Raw genomic sequence first — 13,453 nt, 5'->3', positions numbered from 1 at the left:
ATTCCAGCAAAAACACCACAGAAAAAAACTATGGCCACACCCCAGCCAGCAAAGGCTGAGTGGGGAGCTTGGACATTCATCCTAGGGAGGCTGTAGTGAAACGCTCAATTCCCCTGCTGGGTGGGTGATATTAAAGAAAGTCAGTCAAGGGTCCAGGACTTCCTTCCCCTCCAGCCAGTAATGAGCTCCTACCCTATGTAAGTTGAGACCATGTGGGGATCCTGGACTTCCATCAGCACCCAGCAGGAATGAAGTGCCTTTCTCTTCCCTCACTGAGGTGTTATCATAGCAGGCCCCATGGACAATTAAGGCTTTCACTCATTACCCAGCAGTAATGAGATCATCTTCACCATAGTGTCAGTGGAGCTCAAATTCCCACCCCAAACTAGAACTAAGGAGCTCTCCTCCTGAGTGTCAAGGGAGACTAAGAAAGGAACCTGGACTTCTATTCCAACCTGACACTAATAAAGTTATACACCACCCCTACAAAAGCCTCAGCAAAGAAATAGAAAGTCTCAGCAAAATAATCGATGGCATAAAGGAGAACTAAGTGGAAATTTTAGAATTGGAAAATACAATAACTGAAATTAAAAAGTTCAGTGAATAAGATAACACTATAATGGAGAAGACAGAGGAAAGAATCAGTGAATTGGAATACAAGGTGATAGAAATTACCCAATATGAACAAAGAAGCTTAAAAACCAGAAAGAGAGAGAGAGAAAAGAAAGAAAAGAGGGAGGGAGGGAGGAAGGGAGGGAGAGAAGCGGGGAAGAAGGGAAGGAGGGAGGGATGAAGGGAGAAAAGAAGAAAGAAAGGAAGGAAGAAAAGAAACACAGACTCAAGAACCATGGAACTATACAAAATCTAACTTTTGTGTCATTGGAGTCTCAGAAGAAAGGAGAAACAAGAAGGAGCTTAAAAAAAAAAAAAAAATAATAGCTGAAAGCTTCCCAAACTCGGCAAGAATTCCAAACAAGATAAACCCCAAAGAAATCTAAGCTGAGACATCATAATTAAACTTCTGAAAACAAGTCAAAGAAAATACCTTGATAGCAGATAGGGAAATACAACATCTTACCTATGAAAGCAAAACAGTTCGAATAACTGTAAATTTCTCATCAAAAACCGTGGAAGGCAAGAAGAAAGAGCACAATTTTGTCAGGTAAGAGAGAGAGAGAGAGAGAGAGAGAAATATCAACTCAGAATCTTATACCTAGAGAAAATATCCTTCAGAAAATAAGAGGAAGTGAAAACATTCTCAGATGTTGCAAAACTAGGAGAATTTGTTTTGAGCAGACCTACAAAAAAATGGCTAAAGGAAGATCTATCTCTAAAAGAGAAAGAAACTAATAAAAGAAGAAACGTTGAAACATGAGGAAGGGAGAAAGAACAAGCAAAATCATAAACACAATGGGCTTTTCTCCTCATCTCAAAATTTTATAAATTATGTTTGATGGTTGAAGCAAAAATTATAACACCCTTTATGTTATATGTGTGGTTCTAAATGTATGTAGAAAAAATACTTAAGACAATTATATTATAAATAAAGAAGGTAAAAGGACATAAAGGAAGGTAAGTTTTCTATACTTAAATTGTTAAAATGATGCCAATAGACTTCAGTAAATTATGTATATGTAAGAAGAATACAAAATGATACAGTCACTCTGGAAAATAGTTTGGAAATTCCTTTAAAAATTTAATATGCAACCGCCATACGAGCCAGCAACTGTACCTCTGGGTACTTATCTCAGAGAAATAAAGACTTATGTTTATACAAAAACTTGTCCATGAATGTTTATATTAACATTATCTGTAACAGTCAAAAAAGAAAACCCAAATGTCCTTAACTGGTGAATGGTTAAATAAACTGTGATCTATCCATACCATAACTCATACTCAACAATAAAAAGGAATGAACTATTGATTCAACAATCTGGATGAATTTCCAGAGAATTATGTTGAGTGAAAAAAACCAACCGCAAAAGGTTACATTCTGTATGTTTCCATTTACGTAACATTCTTGAAATGACGAATTATAGAATTGAGAACAGATTAGTGGTTGCCAGGAGTTAAGAAGGGGATGAAGGCAGAAAGGAAGTGTGTATGGGTATAAAGGGCAACATGAGGGATCCTTGTGGGGATAGAAATGTTCTGTATCAATGTCAATATCCTGATTGTGATATTGTATTATAGTTTTGCAAGATGTTACCACCAGAGAAAACTGACTAAAGGCTACAGGGAATCTCTCTGTATTGTTTTCTATAAGTGCATGTGAAGCTACAATTATCTCCAAATAAAAAGTTTAAAAACTAGACTCCACTGACAGAGCTTTGATTCAGTAAATCTAAGGTAGTGTCTGGCAATCTGCACATGATTCCAATACTGCTGATTGGAATCGCCATACTTTGAGAACCACTATCCTAGAGAAAAAGAAACTTTTGTTTCTAGAGAAAAGCCCACAGAAGGCATTCTATCCAGAAACTCTTTCCTCCCATCTCAAACCAAAATATCAGTATAAATAACCCCTTCTAGAGTGCTAAGTACAGGAGCAAGATAAAGAAGAGAGACTGGAAAGAAACCAGTCTTAAGGCCTGTTCTAATCTTAAGATCAATGTGGAAAGACCAGTGTGCTGCCATAGTGGCCAGGAAGACCAGAAATTGGTGGCCAGAGAAGTCACTGACACTGTAGTCATGGGCATTGCTCTTTAACATAGTGGACCTTAATGCTGGCTTGGAACCAGAAACATTTGTGGTAGAAATACAGCTTTCTGGATATCCCTGCACAACCAATGGAATCTCTACCTTCACCATGCTTCCCAGGAGAGGTGTGCACGGTCAAGTTGGAGAAACCTTGGGCTGGAGACTTGTGATGTAGATAAAGAATAAGCAAGGAAGGAGTAGAGGACAAGCCACCAATGTGGACTGGATGTCGAGCACTGGGGGCTCTAGGTGAGACACAGGACCTTCTTTGCCATCCAAACAGAAAGGCTTCTCCTTCAGCCATTTTATTAGCTGCCTTTCATGGAGCACTGCTCTGTATGAGGCAACACATCAGGAACATGCAAACTTTCTCTAATTTTATCCTCACAATATTCCTGTAAAACAGCTGTTATTATCCTCATTTTATATATGAACAGCCTAAGGTCCAGAGACATTAACTGCTCGGTGTTATATATCTGATAAGTAATCGAGCAGGGCTTCCATCTGGACAAACTCAACTTGAAAACTCAGTTTACATCATAGTACCACTTGGATTCTCTACTACAGTATAGATGAATGGAAATGGTAGGAGCAAAAAGTGGGGAGAAGGTGAAGGATAATAGCAGCAAAATAGCAAACACAACAGCCAAATAGTATGAGGGAGTAGATAATAGAGTGTGTGGGGAAGGGACACAGACTAAAGAGTAAGGGCCGGTGACAAGAGGGAGCTAAGCAAGGCGGAAGAGTGGGGCCGAGGTAGGAAGAGACAGGGTGTCATGGAATGATGTAACACCACTAATACTATGAAATTGGTTTATTTTACATTGAAATGGAAATTTCTATTTACAAAATAAAATAATACAATATAAAAATATATTTAGAAGGCCTCATATACCTTAATGAAAGCATAATGTACAACAATGCTTCAAAGAAGCAAATGTCTTCGGCTTTGCTCATTTCCAGTTTAAACATTTGTTTTCCTAGAACATATGTCCTATAAATAATCTAACACCCAATATAAAATCTAGCAGGAAATATAACCCATTAAATATCTTCCATTGTGCTTTCTTTATCTGTCATATATTTTAATGTGATCTTATTAACTGTGATAATTGCTCCATTACTGCTAATGATAATATGATACTGTTAAAAATCAACTTCCAAGGTAATTGTTTTTATGCTTTCCACCTCCCTCAGTACTTGCACTCAAACTGTGTGCATGATGCTTGAGTTAAATTAGGCTTGTGTTTCTTATACTTGAGTCGATTTGGTCTCCTCTCTCTACGGTAAATCCAGAGCTATGCTCATTTCTTCCTCTAAATTTCTACTATTTTACTTAACCCCAAGAACATAATACCCTTCTCTCCAACTGGAGGGATAAAATGTCAGAATAGACATGTAGTTATATTGGTTGGTTATACTGTCTGCTTATAATAATTGATAACAGCAATAGTCTAGTAGTAGTAGCAGCAGTGGTCATAACTGGTAGTAAACAGTAGTAGCGATATCCAATGAGGAGCTCTAAAAGAAATGAGCAATAATATCTGCTGTTTTGGTTAAAACAAGTTATCTGACTTTCAGGGGTTTCTTTTGCATTGTTCAGAGGAGAAAATGCTAATGTCTGGCCCATCCAAAGAGATATCTCAGGTTATTATTTGCTGACTCCAACCCCTAGAGTTCCCAGTTTACTTTCCTTACTCTGGGTCCATGTTTACTGAACAGCCTCTTGGTGGTGGTTCGTCTTCCCATGTGGATTTGCCATCCAAGCAGAGAATGCCCTCATTACCCAGTATAAACATCTCAGGTTTTTCATGTTTCTCTTATAATTCTAATTTACAAAGAAAGAAAGAATAATGAAAAGAAAGAAAGAAAGAAAGAAAGAGAGAAAGAAAGAGAGAGGGAGGGAGGGAGTGAGGGAGGGAGAAAGGAAGGAAGGAGAAAGAAAGGAAGAAAGAAAGGAGAAAAAAAGGAAGGAAGAAATGAAACAACACTTTCTGGAAATTCTTACGAGATTTTTTTTCCTATTTCTTCTTTTGTTCACTGGATTCTCCGTTGTCAGGGGAAAGTTTTCTACACAGCAAAAGAAACAATTAACAAAATGAAAAGATGACCTATGGAATGGAAGAGAACATTTGCAATCCCTATATCTAAAAAAAGGTTAACATCCAAAATATAATGAACTTATCCAACTCAATAGCAAAAACAAACAAAAAATATTAAAAATGGGCAAAGGACTTAGACATTTCTTCACAGAAGACATACCAATAGCCAACAGGTATATGAAAATATGCTCAGCATCACCAGTTAATAAGGAAATGCAAATCAAAACTGCAATGACATATTACCTTACACCTCTTAGGATGACTTATAAAAAATTTCCAAAAAAAAAAGATAACGAATAATGACAAGAGAAATTGTAACCCTTGTACACTGTTGGCGGGGATGCAAATGAAAAACAGCTGCTATAGAAAACATGGAAGTTCCTTGAAAAATTAAAAATTAAAAATTGTGGGTTTTTTTAGTCCTGCTTAAAACTAGGCTTCCCTTTCTAGCTTATATATCTGGAAATTTAAAGAAGAGAAAAATAGAACCACTTTGTTTTTTTCCCGATTACCACTCAGGTCTCAGTCGTCTATGAAACCAGTCCATTGTTGCTAAGGTCTTAAAAGTCTATAGAAATACCAGGAAAGTCTCTAAAGCTTATTAGTGTGTTTATATTAATTCTCAGGCAGCCTTAACATGTGGCAGACTATAAAATTTAACTCTTGTCTACTCTGTCCGTTCTTTACAATAACATTAGTTAAAGGAGTCACCATGGATGGGAAATTTGACTCTTCAACCAAGTATGTTTGGGGAGACATGATATTTCAGGTAAAAATATGAAACTAGTATTTGGATTACCAAACAGCCTTGCTATTTGGAGATCAGTCTCTGAGATAAATACCAAAACAAATAGATAAATCCTCCAGGGTAAACTTACTATGAGATTCCAATTCTGTCTCTTGAAAATCTTGGTGGCATCCTGCTTAGTCTTATGGAGGAGTAGCTTCAAAATAAGTATTTTTAATAATAATACTCCAAAGGAAACTATCCAGAATAATGGAGAAAAAGACATAAAGACAATGCTGGCATCCTTGAACTAATGCATTAGGGCATATCTATTTTGGGTCATTAATGTGGTGAGATTGTTTTAGGCATTTTGAATAGGACAGCACATAAATACTACTACCACAAGTTTTCATTTATTGATCACTGATATCCTACACAGAACAAAATATCACATATGCACAATTTCTCAAAAAATCCATGAGATAGGTATAGTCATGACTATTTACAGGAAAAGAAATTGAGATTCCAAGAGTTGAAATGAATTGCTCAAGGTCACACTTATAAAAGGCCAATCTGAGATTTGAACTCAGGCTGTCCGCTTGGTAAACTTCCATCTAAAGGAAAAGATGTCATAAATTTCAGTAATAAAATACATTATCTTTACCTTGAAGATAACCTAATCAAACTACTTTTATCATTAAGATGACCAAAAATATTAGATAATTCGTGCTATATTTTTATTATCAATCTGTTGACTTAGCCAAAAAAAAAATGTAATACTTAGAATTTCAAGTCTGAGATTCTCACAATTTCAAGAATGGTCACACATGTAAGGAAAAGTGGCTCAATGGAGCTAAAAGTCACAGAGGAAATTTTGATCTAAACGATTTCACTTGAAAAAGAGAAAGGACCTTTTTGAAAGAAAAGTCTAAGATTAGAAAATAAGACATGTTCTTAAAGTAAGCTTGCTGCCTTACCTTTAAAACAATATAGAGGGAACTGTTTTGAAACTCTTCTGATAAAAATGCAAATCATTTCTTTAATAGGAAATTAGAAAATTTGATTTCTTTTAAGCCTCTTGATTCATTTTGTCCATTTTGTTCATTTTATCGAAACTGTAAGGATCTATTTTGGAGAGTAGGAAACTCCAGTTTGCCGCCTGTTTCTTTAAATAAAGTTATTGGAAAATAGCCGTACCCGTTCATTTACGTATTGTCTATGGCTGCTTTTGCATTAAAAAAGTAATTGCAATAGAGACCATATGACCCACAAAGCACAAAATAGTTACTATCTGGCAATTTACGGAAAAAAGTTTGCCAACCTGTAACCTGCGTAGTCTGGTTCCTTTCTAGCTCTCCGAAAGTTCTGCCTCCATGTTTGTTTCTCCATTCTCCACTTTCCTGGCATTTTATTTTAGAGGGTTAGTTAAGAGTAAGGGTGCAGACTTCAGATCCAGACTGCTGAGGTTCAAATTCCATTTTCTCTACAACCTTGGCAAATCTGCGGAACTCCTATGTGCTTAAATTCTGTCCTCTGTGGCTACTGCTCCCATTTCTGCTCTACTATTGCTATTTTTGGCCACTCTCCACCTTCATCTCTGTTATACTAAAATAGGAATCTCGAGGACTAGCAGTCGCTGTACTTCCTGCCAGGATGGAACTCCTAATGGGGCTCGCCAGCTGTCCTTCCACACAAAACCAGAAACTGTGGCCTCCCGTTAAGCTTTCTTCCATTTTCAGCCCTTTATAGAAGTGTCTCCTAGGAGTGAAAGTTACTTATGGATAATAAATCCAAGCTCCGTGGGGGAAGGAAATCAGTCTGTCTCCTCTCCCCGCCCCCAGCAGTTTCCGGGAGTCCCACAGTACACGTATCGCTAGCTTCCCCTTATCATGACGCCTACTGTCATCTAGAAGTCTGCCGCTTTGACTGTCCGCATACCATTTTCACAGTCATCGCTAGATGAGGATAATGAGGCTGTTTGTGTCCCATGGGAAATACCATATAACGAATGGACTCTAAGCTAGGAGGGAGGTGCCTGGACTTTAGTTCTGTCTCTACTCAAAATTGTGTCCTGACCTTAAGCTATCCCTTTAACCTGTCTGTATGTTCCTCTTCTAACATCTAAAATCAGGCACACTAGATAATCACCAAGTTCTCTTATAGCTGTAGGATTTTTATGATGCTATGTAACCCCAAAATGACTATAAAGGACACTTAAAACTTGCCCAAATGATGTCTATTCAAACAGAATTCGGCCTGAGTTAAGATCATCAGCTGTCGTGCTGCCGAAGCAATGATCTTTGTCTTAAAAAAGGGTTTAATAGGTCATCCTCTCTGGGAGTCTTTTATATCAAACAGGTTCAAAAACTGTAGAAAAGAAAAAAAATAATTTGCATAATCCTTTTAGATTTAGAGCAACTGTTTCTTGCAATGAAAAAGAAACGACTTACTTTTCTTAGCAATAATTTCTACACCCCAAGCTATATTTTAACATAAGCCTATAGGCTCCTGGCAGAGGAAATATATATGACAGAATATTGGAGGAGTTTAAATGTCAGATTTATTCAATGTTTTCAAAGCAATAGTTTCAATAACTAAACAATGGACTAAATTTGGGGGCAATGATTAAAGGAGAAACTATTTGTATGAAGAAAGGGGAAACTATAAATTATTCGATAAATGCAAATAATATGAAAGCGTGTTTGAATTTCAATAGTATAAAAGTAAAAATTTCAAACTATTTCTGATACATTATGAAAGGTCTTTATTTTTAATCCCACTTCAAGAGAAAGAATTAAAAGTATTGAATTTTGGTTTGTGAGAGATATTCCTCAAATTCCATTCCTGAATAAAGAATGAATATACTAAGCACAGGTATTCAGGCTTAAGTGTTGTAAAGAATTCTTTGAGAATATGTTTATAGGTCATATTGATCAGTGACATATTGAAAACTATATTTTTCAGATGCTAGTTCAAGAGTTTTATCACTCCTGTTTCAATCTATTTAAAATGGAGATATCAAATTTAAAAATTTGTCTGTTATTTTTGTAATTTATGGAGTCCATTAAATTAGTCTTTACAAATGGATTTACAATGCTTTTTTTCAAAAGGGAATATAGAGAGAGATTCTTTAATTTGAAGTGTGCATAGGGGTATGATTTTGCAGAGAAGTGGCGACAAATACCAGAAAGTGTTTGTTTATATCTTTATCTGAGGAAAAGACCTAAGTTTAAGCAGTGTGCCTGTCACACAAGAGGCCTCTAATGGTCATGACAGTGCCCATGAAGGATGACCTACTCAAGAGCCAGAGGCTAGCTTCTACTGGCTCCAGACTATTGGGCTTCGTAGCACACTCTCAAAGCTAAAATTCCTGGAAACACATTCAGAAAGGTTAAAAAAAAAAGTTAAGACAACATTAAAAAATCCATCAACAATGACAAACTAATTATCACATCACCTATGAAAGCATCCATGAGTTACTCCATTACCGACTTAGTAGGCTTTGTAGAAGGTCCTGTGTAAGTAGAATTGTCTCTTGCCTTGGCCTCACTCTTACATACTTGAGAGGCTGAGTTCTCTTGCATATTCCAATAAACAAGTCCTCTAGCTGTGGCCCTGGCTTGCCCACATGCCCTACTTGCAACCCTACTTATATATATTCTCCTCCACAGCTGGATACAAAGGCTTCTCAATCCCACGGTCATCCAGCAGCATCACTGTGGCAATATGTATACCTACTTGGAGCCAAAGTAAATTTTACACCTTGATCAAAATTAATTGGTAAAAAGACTTCACAGTTAGCCAAAGTGCCTGGGAATTCTGATAGGTAATGACTAAGTGATTAAAACAACAAGAAAAACCCTATTAATTCAATAGTTTTAAAGGTTGAACAATTGAAGATTCTAAGGTGCCTGATTTTTTATATCAGGATTTTTAACTAAGGTATACATAAATATACATTGACACATATTGCCCTTTCCAGACCCATTCAAATTTAAGCCATAATTTTAAGGATAGTGCTAAAAAGTTTAGATTGTTTATGGTTTCTACAGAATTGATTTAGCTACTCTGTGTTGCAGTAATTTTCCCTCTCCGAGTATTTACAGAAGTTTTATATTCATCTTTGGCAATGCTGCATCATGTTTTCTTTCAGCTTACTAAGTGACCTGGATGTCACAATTAGCTGGAAACATTTGCCCTCCATGTGCATCAGGGTTCATGAGGCAGAGAATAGCAAGGAGGGTTATTAATGAATTGGATCGATTATATGATATGATATTTTAGTGCTCATTTGTATCAGTCTAGTAGAAGCTTACATGTCACCCAAAAGTAGCCCCAGTTAGGCTGTCAACACTGTGGCCCAATATCACAGTGATTGTAAGTTATTCCTAGAAGAGCATATGCCTGCCAACCACATAACAGGGATTTACAGTTTTGACCTTCTTTCATGTAGTCCTTGCAGCCAGAACCTGGCACAGAAGACAGTACTTCCAGCTGGTACTTTAGGTACATTGGGCCACCAGAGGTAATGAACGCACTTGACATTTACAGTTGGGTCTAAATTCACCACTGTAGCAAATAACAGGAGTTGGATTAATGAATGACCAGCATGCAGAGCTACAGACCATCTCAATGGAGACATCCCTAGAGTGTTGAGGCTTACAAAAAGAAATAAACACATTCAGAAGCCAAGAATGGTTTATGGATTATGTGTGCTAACCATGTGCAACCCTCAGCAGGGAAAACACAGCCAGGTATTTGAGGCAGAATTGGAGTGTGACCATGCATGTCAGGGAAAGGGATTTTTATCTCTAATAGGCACAGCCAGTTTAATATGAAACTTGCATCTGCAGTTAGCACCAAACTCAAAGATTTTCATAGTTAAATATGGAGCCAAATACTTCTTTATTTGACTAGCCGTTGAATAAGCATGGCAGAATTGTGAAGTATTTTCTGACTATGGAGGGAATTAAGCCTTTCTTATCACTCTCAAAAAAAAAATAATAAGAGAAAATGTTTCTTTATTCTTTTTTTATTACTATAAAAGAGATACATTTATGTTTAAAAATTAAAAATGAAAAAAAGGAAATAAAAAAAGAAGGATATAAAAATTGCCTACCATCCTCATAATCTCAGATAAACCCTGTCAGTAGTTTGATTAATTAATGTTCTTCTGGTCGATTTTCAATATATGTGTATATGATCAATTTAAAATATACATAATATGAAGTATAAAGTATAAAAATATGCAACTTGCTTTTACTTTTCTTCAGCAAAAGATCATTTTTCCATGACATTATTTTTCCACTGCTGCATTTTTAATGGCACACAATATTCCAGTATAACCTTATTGTAATATACTTAAGCAATCTCATACTGCTAGACACTTATGTTATGTCCACCTGCTTTTTTTACTACAAGCAATGCTGTAATGAACATTAAGAAGAGACATATCTCTTGAACTTGGTTCCACTTTTAATATGTTCAAACATCATTTCTGCCATTCTCTCCAGATTAAATTAACCAGGCACCCACCTACTCACCAAGCATCTAGTTTTCCTCTTTCTCTGGAATTTTATTAGTGTCTCAATATGAAAATGACAGGAAGTAGTCAAAGAGCTGTCATGTAGAAGAGGATTTATAATAGTTCTATATTTTCCCTAAGGACAGAATCAGAATCAATAGTGAGAAGTTACACAGGAGCAGATGTCCACTCGACATGTGAACTTTGAAGCAATGAAATAAGCTGAACTGGAGAGTGATGAGTTCAGGTCCCTGGTACTCAAGTAGGGGCTAGAAAGATGTCTATGGATGGCCTTTAGAAAGAATTCTGATTCTGGATGAGAAACAGATTAGATTAAACATTTTAAAGCTTTTTGTTTTCAAAATAAAAACTTTCCTGCAATTTTATGTGAATTCTTTATAAACAGCAGCACTTTATTAGCATAAGAGTGACTTAATACATTCAAATTTTGGCACTTATTGGGAAATCAGTCCATGAGAAAATTTGAGAACTGGTGGTCCCCAGTATGTTTAAAACTTAGATATCTTACATATTTGAGGAGAGCCTTATTTTTAATAATTTACAAATACATAAAATATAGTTTGAAAATTATTCTGAATCAGTTACAGAGTCCTTGAACTATCTGTAATTTTATGGTTTTGTGGAATGAAGACAGAAAACCAGTGCACCAGACTGTCCTTAAAAACTTTTCTAGTTCTAAGACTCTCAATTTTTGCAAAATTTTGGAAGGATTATATCTGTATGCGCCAGTTTCCTAATTCAAATGGTGCTCTATTTTATGCAGTGGTGCACGTATAACACGAGTGTAACAATTGGAGAGTATACGTGGAGTGTTGTCAGTCAGATTGAGGCAAGGTGTGAACTTAGGATCAAGAGAAAGCTGGGGTAAGTTTGCATTGGTTCTCAAATAGAATTCAGGCCAGCAGGTGTGGCATGGGGGTCTGAGTCAGGCAGCAGTGTCCAAAAGCCTAAGACAACAAGAGTTGAAATTCAGTTTGTGTATACTGATGGCAGGGAAGGGTACCAACAAGAAAGTATGTTGTTAGATGGCAAATTTTGTACAAAGCAAGAAGTCTTTCCCTCCATCCTACCAAAGTCATATCATACTCTCAAAGGGCATACAGACCTGAGCTCAAAATTACAGGTTAGTAAAAGTTTCTGTTTTTGATGGCATGAAGATGCAGAGACAGAGTAAAATATCTCTGACATTAATAGTTTGGACAGGCAGCTTTATAAGCAACTAATTATGCTTAGAAAAAGTGTTGGTTGGTCTGGTAAAGTCTTTAAGGAGATTTGCTAGATTTAAGAGCACATCGTGCCTTCTGGGGTGGGAGAGTCTAGTATGCTAATAAAAGGAATAATTTGGAGACAATTAACTTCTCTTCCACTTTGAAGCAGGGAATGAATGAATCAACCTCAAGCCATAGTGCTGTCTCCAGGGCCACACTGACTCAGTCCTTGGAGTTCTGCCTAACAAAAGCAAGACAGTTGAAAAGGGACATGTTTCTTGGGATGTTGGTAGTCTCAATATATTGGTTTATTCATCTACATCCACATAAATAAACCCCTAGAAGTCATTTCAGACACAAAAACTGCTAATATATATATATAGCCATAATATAATAAATAGCTGTAGAGTTACGTAATTGTCCTTTGATTTTGAAGGGAATACGTTTATTGGTTAACTAATTATTTATTATTAGCTATTTGTAGATTGCTACTTTGCTAAGTACTGCTAGGTTCATGAGTAAATGACTTCTGTACTTAAGAAAATTATAATGTTGCTGAGAAACACACAATATATACTTTTAAGCAGTAGTCTTATTCTATGTTTTGCAGACTGTTTCCTTATAAGTTATCTCATTTGTTCCACGGTATTTAAGTAATTTCCATATGAAAGAGACCCAGAGATCACTCCCTCCACCAGGTGTACTGATGAGCAAACATGAGGCCCAGAGAGAATGTGACTTGCCTAGACAATTTCAGAACCAAAATCTTCTGGCTCAAGAGCAATGCACAAACCATATAAATTCTTCCATGCAAATAAATATGATGCCAATGCCTCTTTTTCTTTGTAATATATATTTAATTTTCAGTTTGTCCAGTTCAATTCTAAGTTTGTCAAATAGCTTGAAATATAAATATTTGAGGTTTGGTTTGATATAACTCATATGTATGAAAAACACTTTAATTTACAAAGCTGTATGTGTGTGTGTGTGTGTGTGTGTGTGTGTGTGTGTATTTAAGGGAGAATTAAAACATATGTTTCTGATTCATTTATGATTAACTCAACCTTTATTTTGCAATAATAGTTATTTGATGCTTAGACTTCGTTGTGGCTTCAGTATAGTTTCACCTAAAAGTAGAAATCATAGTTCATTAAGATTAAATTAATTCACT

Source organism: Pteropus medius, unplaced genomic scaffold (genome assembly GCF_902729225.1).
Source record: "Pteropus medius unplaced genomic scaffold, Ma_sr-lr_union100, whole genome shotgun sequence".
Taxonomy (NCBI): domain Eukaryota; kingdom Metazoa; phylum Chordata; class Mammalia; order Chiroptera; family Pteropodidae; genus Pteropus; species Pteropus medius.
Note: the sequence above shows the minus strand (reverse complement) of the source record.